This window comes from Cupressus sempervirens, chromosome 4, assembly GCF_028749045.1.
Source record: "Cupressus sempervirens isolate cs-2001-9-10 chromosome 4, ASM2874904v1, whole genome shotgun sequence".
NCBI classification, from domain to species: domain Eukaryota; kingdom Viridiplantae; phylum Streptophyta; class Pinopsida; order Cupressales; family Cupressaceae; genus Cupressus; species Cupressus sempervirens.
Genome location: NC_143121.1, coordinates 827,679,866 through 827,690,526, shown reverse-complemented (window position 1 = coordinate 827,690,526; position 10,661 = coordinate 827,679,866).

Here is a 10,661-nt window from a genome sequence, read left to right as displayed (position 1 = left end):
TCTATCATGTTCATCTTATTGGTAATTGAATTGGAATACTTAGAGTGTATCGTATACTTTTACTTTGTTTACCATCAATTAATACAAAGTAGACATCAATTAATATAGTGTATCGTATTGCAGAATTAGCCCCGCCGCCAAGATGGGTGTGAGTTTAACGGGTACAATTCCCATTTAAAAATAGTACTCCCGCCCCTTCGAGAATTCAAAAAAGATACGACAGGTCATTCGGGATCTTCAACAAAGCAAACATTAATTTATGTACGTGGGTCATGAGATGTTTTCCTTACGGTGAGAAATGAGAGCATTTGTCAATGTAAACATTTGATTATTTTAATAAAATTTGACATTTATTTAAGTGTTTGAGAAATGGGGAGTTGGTAGAATGATTAGTTGAGAGGTGAGAATTAGTACTATGAGACTTGTTGAATTGTTGTGACAATCCAACGTCAGACACCGAAAAAAAATGTTGCTGCAGTTTGCTTCACCAAGGGCGGAAATATATAACCAACAAATAGATCCCCTCCTCCGCTTTGGCTCTCTCCACCCCCGCCTATTTGTCATCCTACCCACTACCCAGTAGTTTCATGTTTTCAAAAAACTTTTTTTTGGACAGTTTTGCTCAGCACTTTGTCAGAACAGTATGTTTTTATAAGCATCGACTGACATGACTAATGAAACCAAATATTTGAATATCAATGATGAAAGGATTTTGGAAGGGTTGTGAAGTTTGACTTTAGACCTATTCATTTCATTTAATTTAATATTTTCAAACTATATTTGGTCAACAAAATATATGTTTGTGCCTATGCTACAATTATCAAGTATTTTATGGGATTATAATTATTTATTCAACAAAGATCAAAATGGAGAATTGAAAGCTTCCATTAAACTATGCATCTATTTACATGGATCACCAAAATGAAAGAAATTATGTATCCGTTTACAAGGATCAAAATTAGTACCAAAATAAAACTTTAAAAGAAGAAAGACAATTAGGCTTGATTATTTGCTAAAGACAAATCCATTATTGTAGTGCCATATGATGATGTGTACTACATTTTTGCAATGAATATTTTGAGCAATTTTGAAGTTCATGTGGAACATCATTGTGATAATTTGAATTTAGTTTTATTATAATATTCAATGCAATGACACCATTAAAAATATATAAAACTATCGGTTGAACCCTTGCACCTTTAAAAGGTGCAAGTGCTAGTTTATAGTTTGTCCTTACAACCATAAAGAAAAGTGTCCACTTGCATTTCATTATGTAACTGGAAATATTGAAGAGTCACTTGCTAGAAGGAATAACCTTGTGTTTGACATTTTTTTGTTCTGAAATTTCTCCATGCCAGGGATTTGAAGGTTGTGCATGCAAGAAAACAATCTTTTGATGCAAGAAGTTTGGGGCAAAATCTATTTTAGAAGAGGATTTTAGAAATGAATTGAATGATGTTTCTTACATGCATGGAATTAAAAAAGAAGGTATTTGGCATTCAAAACCATGGTCTCACCCTTTCTTATGCAATAGATAGAGAGAAAATTTGTGATCGCCAAGGTAGTCAAGGTGTAGGAACCCTGTACAAGTATATAAGCTTGACCCTTTTATGATTTCTCTTTTTAGATTTCTTCTTCATTTGTACTATACAACCTATTGGTAATATGATCAGTGAGATGTCTAGATAGTTGTTATTTATGGCATCATGTATTCATCATTTCATTTATGCATTTAGTGTTAGAACATTATCCAAGTGTTAGATAGTTTGCAATAGTACAGAGATATATGTGATGTGTACAAACGACTCACTTCAAGTTATCTTATTGTCTTTAGAAGCCCCACCAAAATTCAATTTAAGAGATAATCATTTTATATAATCACATGACTGGGAACCTTTACATCAATCTTAAAATAACTTTTTGTTGTTGTTGTAGTATTGGTTAAATATCTTGATTAATCAACTATTGTCAATAATGCAACAAATGATATATTTCAATTCTATTTTTAAAGAAACTCTAACACATCATAATTGTCCTCACTATGATACCAAATAAATGACCAAAATATTATGATTTAATTAATGACTTGATTTAATATAATTTTATAGCTCATACATATGCTCTTATAACTCCTACTTAGAAAACAAATAACTCCAATTAACTCCTCTCTTAGAAAAAGAATATTATTCTTGCCTTTTCAACAACTAAATTTTGACATTAAACTAAATAAATTAAAACTTATACAAAACTATTATGTTAGCTTCAATGTCATTTTCATGAAGGTCATCATGGGAAGAAACAAACACAAATGAAATGAGGTCCATTGAGAAGAAGTGGATTCATTTCGGTGCACTATTGTTTGTTGTTTTTAAAATTTTAAAAGTTATAACTTGCTAAAGCAATATTGTGCCATGGTTATATTGAATTAACAAAGATTTGTATTATAGTTATAATACAATCCAAATAATTTGAGAGCATAAATACAATACAACTATAACTATGATACAATATAACTATAATTATAACATGTGACAAAGTTTTGATGTTAGTTGTTACAATGGTCAAGGTTGTTATTATGTCAAAAGATTGACTTCTCAACCAATAATCTTATAGAACCATAAGGGGCATTTTCGTTAAATCAAAAGATCGACTTGTCAATGCTTGATGCAACCAATAGTCTTATAGAACAACAAGAGTATTTAGCCACAAAGGACACTAGTCCACTGCAAACAAATTGCACATTGAAAGTTTTGAAACAAAATGAAATTATAGAAAAATTGATCAAAAATCTAATCGAAAATGGCTAGAAGTGTGCTAAATTGTACACACCTTCATTAATGGTCTTCATTGATTATATGTTGACCATTGCATAGTTGATTAATAGATCGCCTATTTTTTATTGTTTTCTACAAAATTCTTAAAATTAAGAATGGATAGGTAGGAAATTCCTCCCTTTAACATTTAATGTTCTTTAAATATCATAATGTTAAAGAGAAGTTATTTAAATTACAATTAAAAGTATATGATCACATCATTTTTTAGCTATAATAAAAATGCAAAAGCTTATAATCTTTGAAAATTTGACATGTGGCTTTTAAGGAGTTTAAATCACTTTTACAAAAGAGAATGAAAATATTGAATTTTGAAAATACTGAATTTGGAGGAATGTAAGCTATACTAAAGGATGGAGTGTACAAGAAGAGGGTTTTTATTGGAATTTTGAGCAAGCCAACAAAGGAACAAAAAAATATCACTATATTCATTCACTAAGATGATTGATGAGACAATGGAACCTATCTAACAAGAATTGTCCATTGTCATTTATTTTGTGTATTAATTAGTTGATACGCTAAGTTACGCAGCACCCATGATGTCTCATCTGAAAAAAGCTTGTCATTTATCATGTTTGCTGGAAAAGTTTATTATCGATCATTTTATAAATGTTGACCATTTTACCTATTTTCCTTAAAAAAAATATTGTTGTTGATCATTTTTCATATTTGTCAAAATTTTTTTTGCCTCGAATAGACAAAATTAAAAAAATAGATAAAGTGAAGAAAGCGATGCAAAACTTCTTAAGGTCATTTTTCATTTGTGAAGAAAGGGCAATTCAAGGGAAAAAATGGCTCCCGCCCTTATTGATTTCTCTGACTTCTCACAACCTTCCATTTCACTGACATGATAGAAGCATACAATGGAGGATCTAAATGACAAGATTGAGTGCTCAAAAATAGAGGTCCTAGACTCTGAGAATGTTAAGCTACAAAGAAAGTTAGAGAGTTAAAGGTGTGAAGCAGAATTCATGGTGGAGTTGGAGTAGTTGGGATGAGATGGAGGACAGAAGAAGCAAATTAGGTTCTTTATTCATAGCTTGGAGAGTTGGAAGTGGAATCAATTCTTCTAACACGAGACTAAAGTCATCAAACTACTTCTCACAAGAAGAAATTGGCACAAATGCAAGACATTATTCTACAGATTCAATGAAAATTATGATTATGTGAAAATTAAGACTATTGTAGTCTTTGATTATTAATCTCCTATTGTAAATGATTATTAAACTGTCAAAAATAAATTTAGAGCTAATACCAAAAAATAACACAACTGCAACTTCACCTACAAAATACAAAAAGAAATTCACAACACAAAGAACACAATACTTTTGGACAAATCACACCTAAAAAAACCCCTAAGGGAAAACCAGTTCTATAGATGCAAAATATATTAACTTCAGCAAATCAAGAGATACAAAATTCCTTGCCTCTCATTGGTAGAATTTAGACAACCTCCTAATTTCTCATGCTGATATTTCCCACTGCTATCCTTAACACTATCACTATGCCCTTGCTAACACTGCAAGACCATTTGCTATCACTGCAAATGTTTCTACAACTTTTGTTTCTCTGTTCTATTCACCAAATGCCTCCCTTGACTCCCCCTTTTATACTACCTAACCAAGAGGTTTCTAGTTGCTTCTTAATAACAACCTAACCAATAGGTTACTAGTTGCTTCTAGAAGGAGTTAATTAATTAATAAATATTTGCTAATTAATCACATATGGATGAACAGTTGTCCAAGATACCTAAAACTAACACTCCCTCTAAGTGAGGAAGTTTTTTTGCATGACACCCAACTTATCTCTAGAAGAAGATGAATTTAGCCTTCCCTAATGCCTTAGTCAGAATGTCCTCTACCTACTCCTCTATAGGTATACATTATTATAGCTGAACAACCCCCATGTTGTACATAATCTCTAATAAAGTGATATCTGATGTCTATATTTTTAGACCTATCATGAAACATTGGATTCTCATACAACTTGATGCAACTTTGATTGTTGCAATTTGTCACAGTAGCCTCAACCTTCTAGCCAAACATTTCACTATGCTAGCTACAATGTATTCTGCTTCTCCTGAGCTCAAAGCCACAAATGTCAGCTTCCTACTGAACCAAGATACAACTCTTGATCCCAAACTAAAACAACACCCTAAAGTGCTCCTTTTGTCTGTTGTACTTCCTGCCCAATTTGCATCAGTATATCCCATCAACCTAATACCTTCACCTCAAACATATCTGATCACATACTCAACTATACCACACAAGTAACACAATACATGCTTTGTTGTTGTCCAATGCATTATCTTTTGTTCAACAATGAACTAAGTAAGTGAGTTTATTGCAAATGCTATATATGCCCCTCTGTTGACCAAACACATAAGCGAACCAATCAATTGTCTGTATAAGGTGGGATCTACATCCTTCTCCTTAGATGTATCTACCTACCTCCAATTTTTTATCATGGGTGTAGACATGGATTTTCTATCCTCCATCTCAAATTTCTTCAAGATTTCAATGCAATATTTCCCTTGACCAAGGAAAATCTCTCCATTTGTTTGCCACACCTCCATGCCAAGAAATTAGTACATAAGTCCTAAGTCCTTCATCTTAAAATATTATGCACAGTCCCACTTGTATTATTCTATGAGCCTTAGTGAACCTATAATAAATAAATCATCCACATAAAGAACAAGAATGAGATTCTCATCACCAACCACCAAGTAGTAGAGGTTAGCATCTGCTTCACTCTTCACAAAGGCCATTTCCTACAAGTGTGTGACAATGTGCTCATACCATGCTTTGGGAGCCTATTTGAGTCTGTACAATGCTCTTTTGAATCTACACATGTGGGTCTCTTTATTGTGTGCTACAAAGCCATCTGGTTGCTCTATGTATATCTCCTCCTTTAACTCACCATTAAGGAAAGTTGTCTTGACATCCATTTGATGGATCTGCCATCCAATTTATGTTGCAAACAAGATCACAACTCATATAGAAGTATACCTAGCCACTAGAGAAAATTTCTCCTCATAGTCTATTCCCTCCTTTTGAGAGAACCCCTTGGTCACGAACCTTTCCTTGTATTCCTTGATGCTACCATCTACACCATGCTTTGTCTTATAGATCTGGCACGATCCAAAAACTACCCTATCTATTGGTCTAAGAACTACCTTACACACATTCTTTTCCATTATTGAGGAATACTACTCAACCATAGCATCTCTCCATACATGATGCTCTACAACCTCCTGATAGTTGGAAGGCTCACTATCTACTAGCTGACTAACTAATGCCACATAGTCATTGAACATGGTTGGTTGTCTCCATTATCTAGTACTCTTCCTAGGAGCTCCCACAAACTCCTAAGTATCCCCTTGTGTCTCTTGAACCTCACAATTCCTATTACCAATTGTAGAGATGAAATGTCAACCTCTAAGTCTTCAAGATGCATTTTTTGTTGCACATGTTGCCCCATACTCTATGAATCTTCACCACCTGAGCCTACACTTGTATGGGTAACTGTACTTGTGCTTTGCTACCCTTGACTAGGCCTTGGAGTTTTGTTGGCTTCTCACTCTGATCATCTTCTGGCAAATCTCTAGACCTTCTAAATTCCTTATCTTCCATGAACTTAATATCACATTTGACAATAATTCTTCTGGTCCTAAGGATACAAATCCTATATGCCTTCAAAGTTTCATTGAACCAAACAAAGTACCCCTCTCTGTAGTTTGATCTAACTTGGTACGTGTATCACCTAGAATATTACAATATGCCAAACTCCTTCTAAAATGACTAACACCAAGCTTCTTACCTGTGAAAGCTTGCTCTGGTGTCATCCTCCCTAATACCTCATGTGGAACCCTATTCTAAATGTAGACTACTACACTACACACTTCTGCTCATAACGAGTGGGGCATATCCTAGTCATGTAGCATAGCTCTTTCCACCTCTGATGTAGTATGGTTCTTCCTCTTAGAAACTCCATTCTGCTATAGATTGTAAGGAACATCCCACTCTCTCTTGATTTCTTCTCTAGTAGAGAACTCCTAGAAGTTATTTCCTTTGTACTCACCTCCATTGTTTGGTCGAAGAACCTTTATCTTCCTTCCTGTCGAGTTCTCCACAAGAGGCTTGAACTCTTCGAACTGACTAAAAATCTTATCCTTGGTCTTTAAGAAGTATATCTAGGTCTTCCTAGAGAAATCATTGATAAAAGTAACATAGTACTCATATCCTCTAATAGACTTTGTCAACATCGATACACATACATCTGAATGAACTAGATCAAGAACACCTTCAGATCTAATGTCACTACTTGAAAAAGATGCTTTTACAAACTTCCTCAATATGCATCCCTTACATACATCATCATGCTTTGTGCTCACCTCCTAGAACAACTATCACCATCTCATAAAGCAATTTGAGTGCTCCATGATGAACATGGCCCATCCCCCAATGCCATAGCTCTCCAAGATCTCTAGGATTATAGGTGCTCATGAGTGCCTTAGGAGTATCAAATTACAACCTATAAAGGCGACCACTCCTAACTTTAAGAGTTATGGGTGGTTTCCAATCCTTGTGCTTAATCAACACATGTTCTTCCTTAAAGAGTACATTATACCCCCTATCCTAAAGAACAAATACAAAAATCAAATGCATACCTAAGCTTGGCACATGCAACACATCATGAACTAGAATTATCTTTCCATTATCCCTTTGAAACATAACAGTCTCTTTCCCAACTGGGTTGAGTTTAGACAAGTTTCCCATAGAAATCTGATATTGGTGTTCTCCTCCTTATAACTAGAGAAGTACTTTCTAACTTTTGTCATATGAAATGATGCCCCACTATCTATATACTAGATAGTCTCTGAGGTTGAGCTCACTATACAAGCTATAAGTGCAAACTCGTCTTCCATTCTATTGGAGAGTTCTTCTACACTTACTAAAGCTATCACCTACTTCTTTGCCTTCTTCCTTTCTCGGCAATCACTGACATAGTGACCATACTTGTGAAATCCAAAGAACCTGACCTTAGAAAGGTCTTTCTTCTTCTTCTCACTTTATGAATTTGATCCTTTTCTAGATCCCTTCTTTGCTTTCCCTTTCCCTACTAGGGAAACATTCATTGTTCTAACTTACTTTTCTAACACTTGTTGGCCCTATTGACAAGACTTAGTCTAAACTCCTCCTGGTGAAATTAGTCCATAGTCAATCCCACCCCAACAAGGTATCTCGTCCAATGATAACTTGAAAAAAGACACTCCATTGTTTAATAAACCCATTTAGGGTTATTCTCACTAGCTCATCATCACTATGGCTATCTCCAATAGCTACTAAATTATCCTTGACATGTCTAAGCCCAGTGAGGTAACTTGTAACATCTTCTCCCTGGTTCATCTAGGTATTCTTCAACTTCTCTTTGAGAATCATCTTCCTGTTGGTGGTAGCATTCTTGTACATATTCAAAATGGCATTCCACATCTTCTTCATTGTATCTAGCACCACAATATGTGGAATAATATGATCCTTGACACCATCAAGGATAATCCTCCTCGCCTTGGCATCATCCTTCATATATGTTGCAAGCTATGTCTCATCTATTGGTACAGGTACAACACTAGTAACATAATCCTTTATACCATTTTCTTCCAACAATAAAGAAATTTTGGTCTTCCAGACACCAAAATTTGAGGCACCATCCAATCTGTCCTGATCTCTCAAACTAGGTGAAGCCATCTCAAGGGATTAAAGAAATAATAAATCTAAAGAGATCAACTGTTAATTTCTTTCCTAGGACAAAAATCTTCTACCCTCAACAATGCCTTGATACCATGTAAAACACAATAATTGATTATTAATCTCAAATCATAAATATTTATTAAACTACCAAAAATAAATTCACAACTAATATTGAAAAATAACACAACTACAACTACACCAATAAAATACAGAAAGAAATACACAACACAAAGCACATAATATTTTTGGGCAAATTGTCCCTGGGAAAACTAGTTCTACAAATAGAAAATATATTAACTTCGGCAAATCAAGAGATACAAAATTCCTTGCCTCTCACTAGAAAAATTTAAACAACCTCCTAATTTCTCCTACTGATATACCACACTACTATCATTGCGCTCTTACTAACACTACAAGACCATTTGCTATCATTGTAAATGCTTCTACAACTTTTGTTTCTTTGTTCTGTTCACCAAATGCCTCCCTTGACCCCGCTTTTTAAACTACCTAACCAAGAGGTTTTTAGTTTCTTCTCGATAACAACCTAACCAATAGGTTACTAGTTGCTTCTAGAGGGAGTCAATTAATTAACAAATATTTGCTAATTAATCACATATAGATGAACAACTGTCCAAGCTACCTATTACATTTTGGTTACACAAAACTAAAATATTTATTGTAAAATGAAAGATTTGATTATGTATATTGTCTTTGTTGTACAAGTTCTCTTGTCATGTGAATCCTTGATGTGGAATGGATTGTGCAATTTCTCAAAGTACAAAATGATACCAATCAAGAAAGATGTCTGACGTTATTTAACAATTGATCTAATGAAATTGATGTTGTTGAAGTGAGAGTGTGCATCCAAATTCAAAATACCAGTTCAACCTTTTCTTCGCTTTGTATTTGAGTAGTTCACGCATAGTCATGGATTCCAAATCTCTATTTTTCATTTGAGAGATCACACACACCATAATGATCAAGTAATTCAAAGAAAGCATGCTAGGCATGTGTAGTTTTCATTACTGTAGTTCATTGCAAATAAGGAACAATCTATATTGTTCAAATTCCAATTAGAAATAGTGACATATAGTTCCTCCACCATAATTTTAGAAAATTGCATGAGTATCAGCATATGAGCTTTTAGTATTAAAATGAAGCTATAATTTCATTTTTTTTTTTAATGATGCAGCAATAAAATCGTTTATCTCTACTATAAAATAGAGCATTCACTATTCAATACAGAGTGATGTCAATGGTGCTTATTTTAATTTTTGAGTATCATGATTGAATGATATATATAGTGTAAAAGATGATCAAATTTTTACATGATCTATGTAGTTTTCAATTAGGTTGAAATAGAGATTCATCCTCTTAGTTTGGTTTATTAAGAGATAAAAATGATTGCTATGAAAAGTGTTGCACATCGCATTAGCAACAAATTTGAGATTGGCATTTACTAGAAAATCACATATTAATGTAACTTTGGTCGAGGTATCTACATGTGAGATTAAGAATCAAGGATCTATCTTAAAAAAGAAACTAAAGAAATATTATAGCCTAGCGACAATATTATATCTTAGTCAAAAAACACTCTAAGCAATCATTTCTCAGTAATATTTACATTGAAAGATACATTGTTCTTTTAGTGACAACCAAGGATTGACATAATATAGATAAAATAATTCAAAATCTTATCATAAATAATAGAAAAAGAAAAAATAGTATACATTATGATAATTATATTTTTTCAAAAATTAAAATGGACTTGTAATTCAAATTATAAAAAGATAAAAATATACATATAGAATTATTGTTATTGAGATTTAAAACACACTATTTGATGGATCATCCCTGTGATTTTTTTGCTTGTTTGTATCTATGTGATCTCAAAAGTTGATAACAAAAAGTTTTACACAATATTGATATATTAATATTTTAACACTATTAAGTATGAAATGTATTATATCTTTATTTTAACATTTAAAAATATAGTAAATTAATACAATATGCATGAAAAATGTTTATATATTGATATCTTCAATTATTATATAAAAAGCACATATATCTACTTATCCTA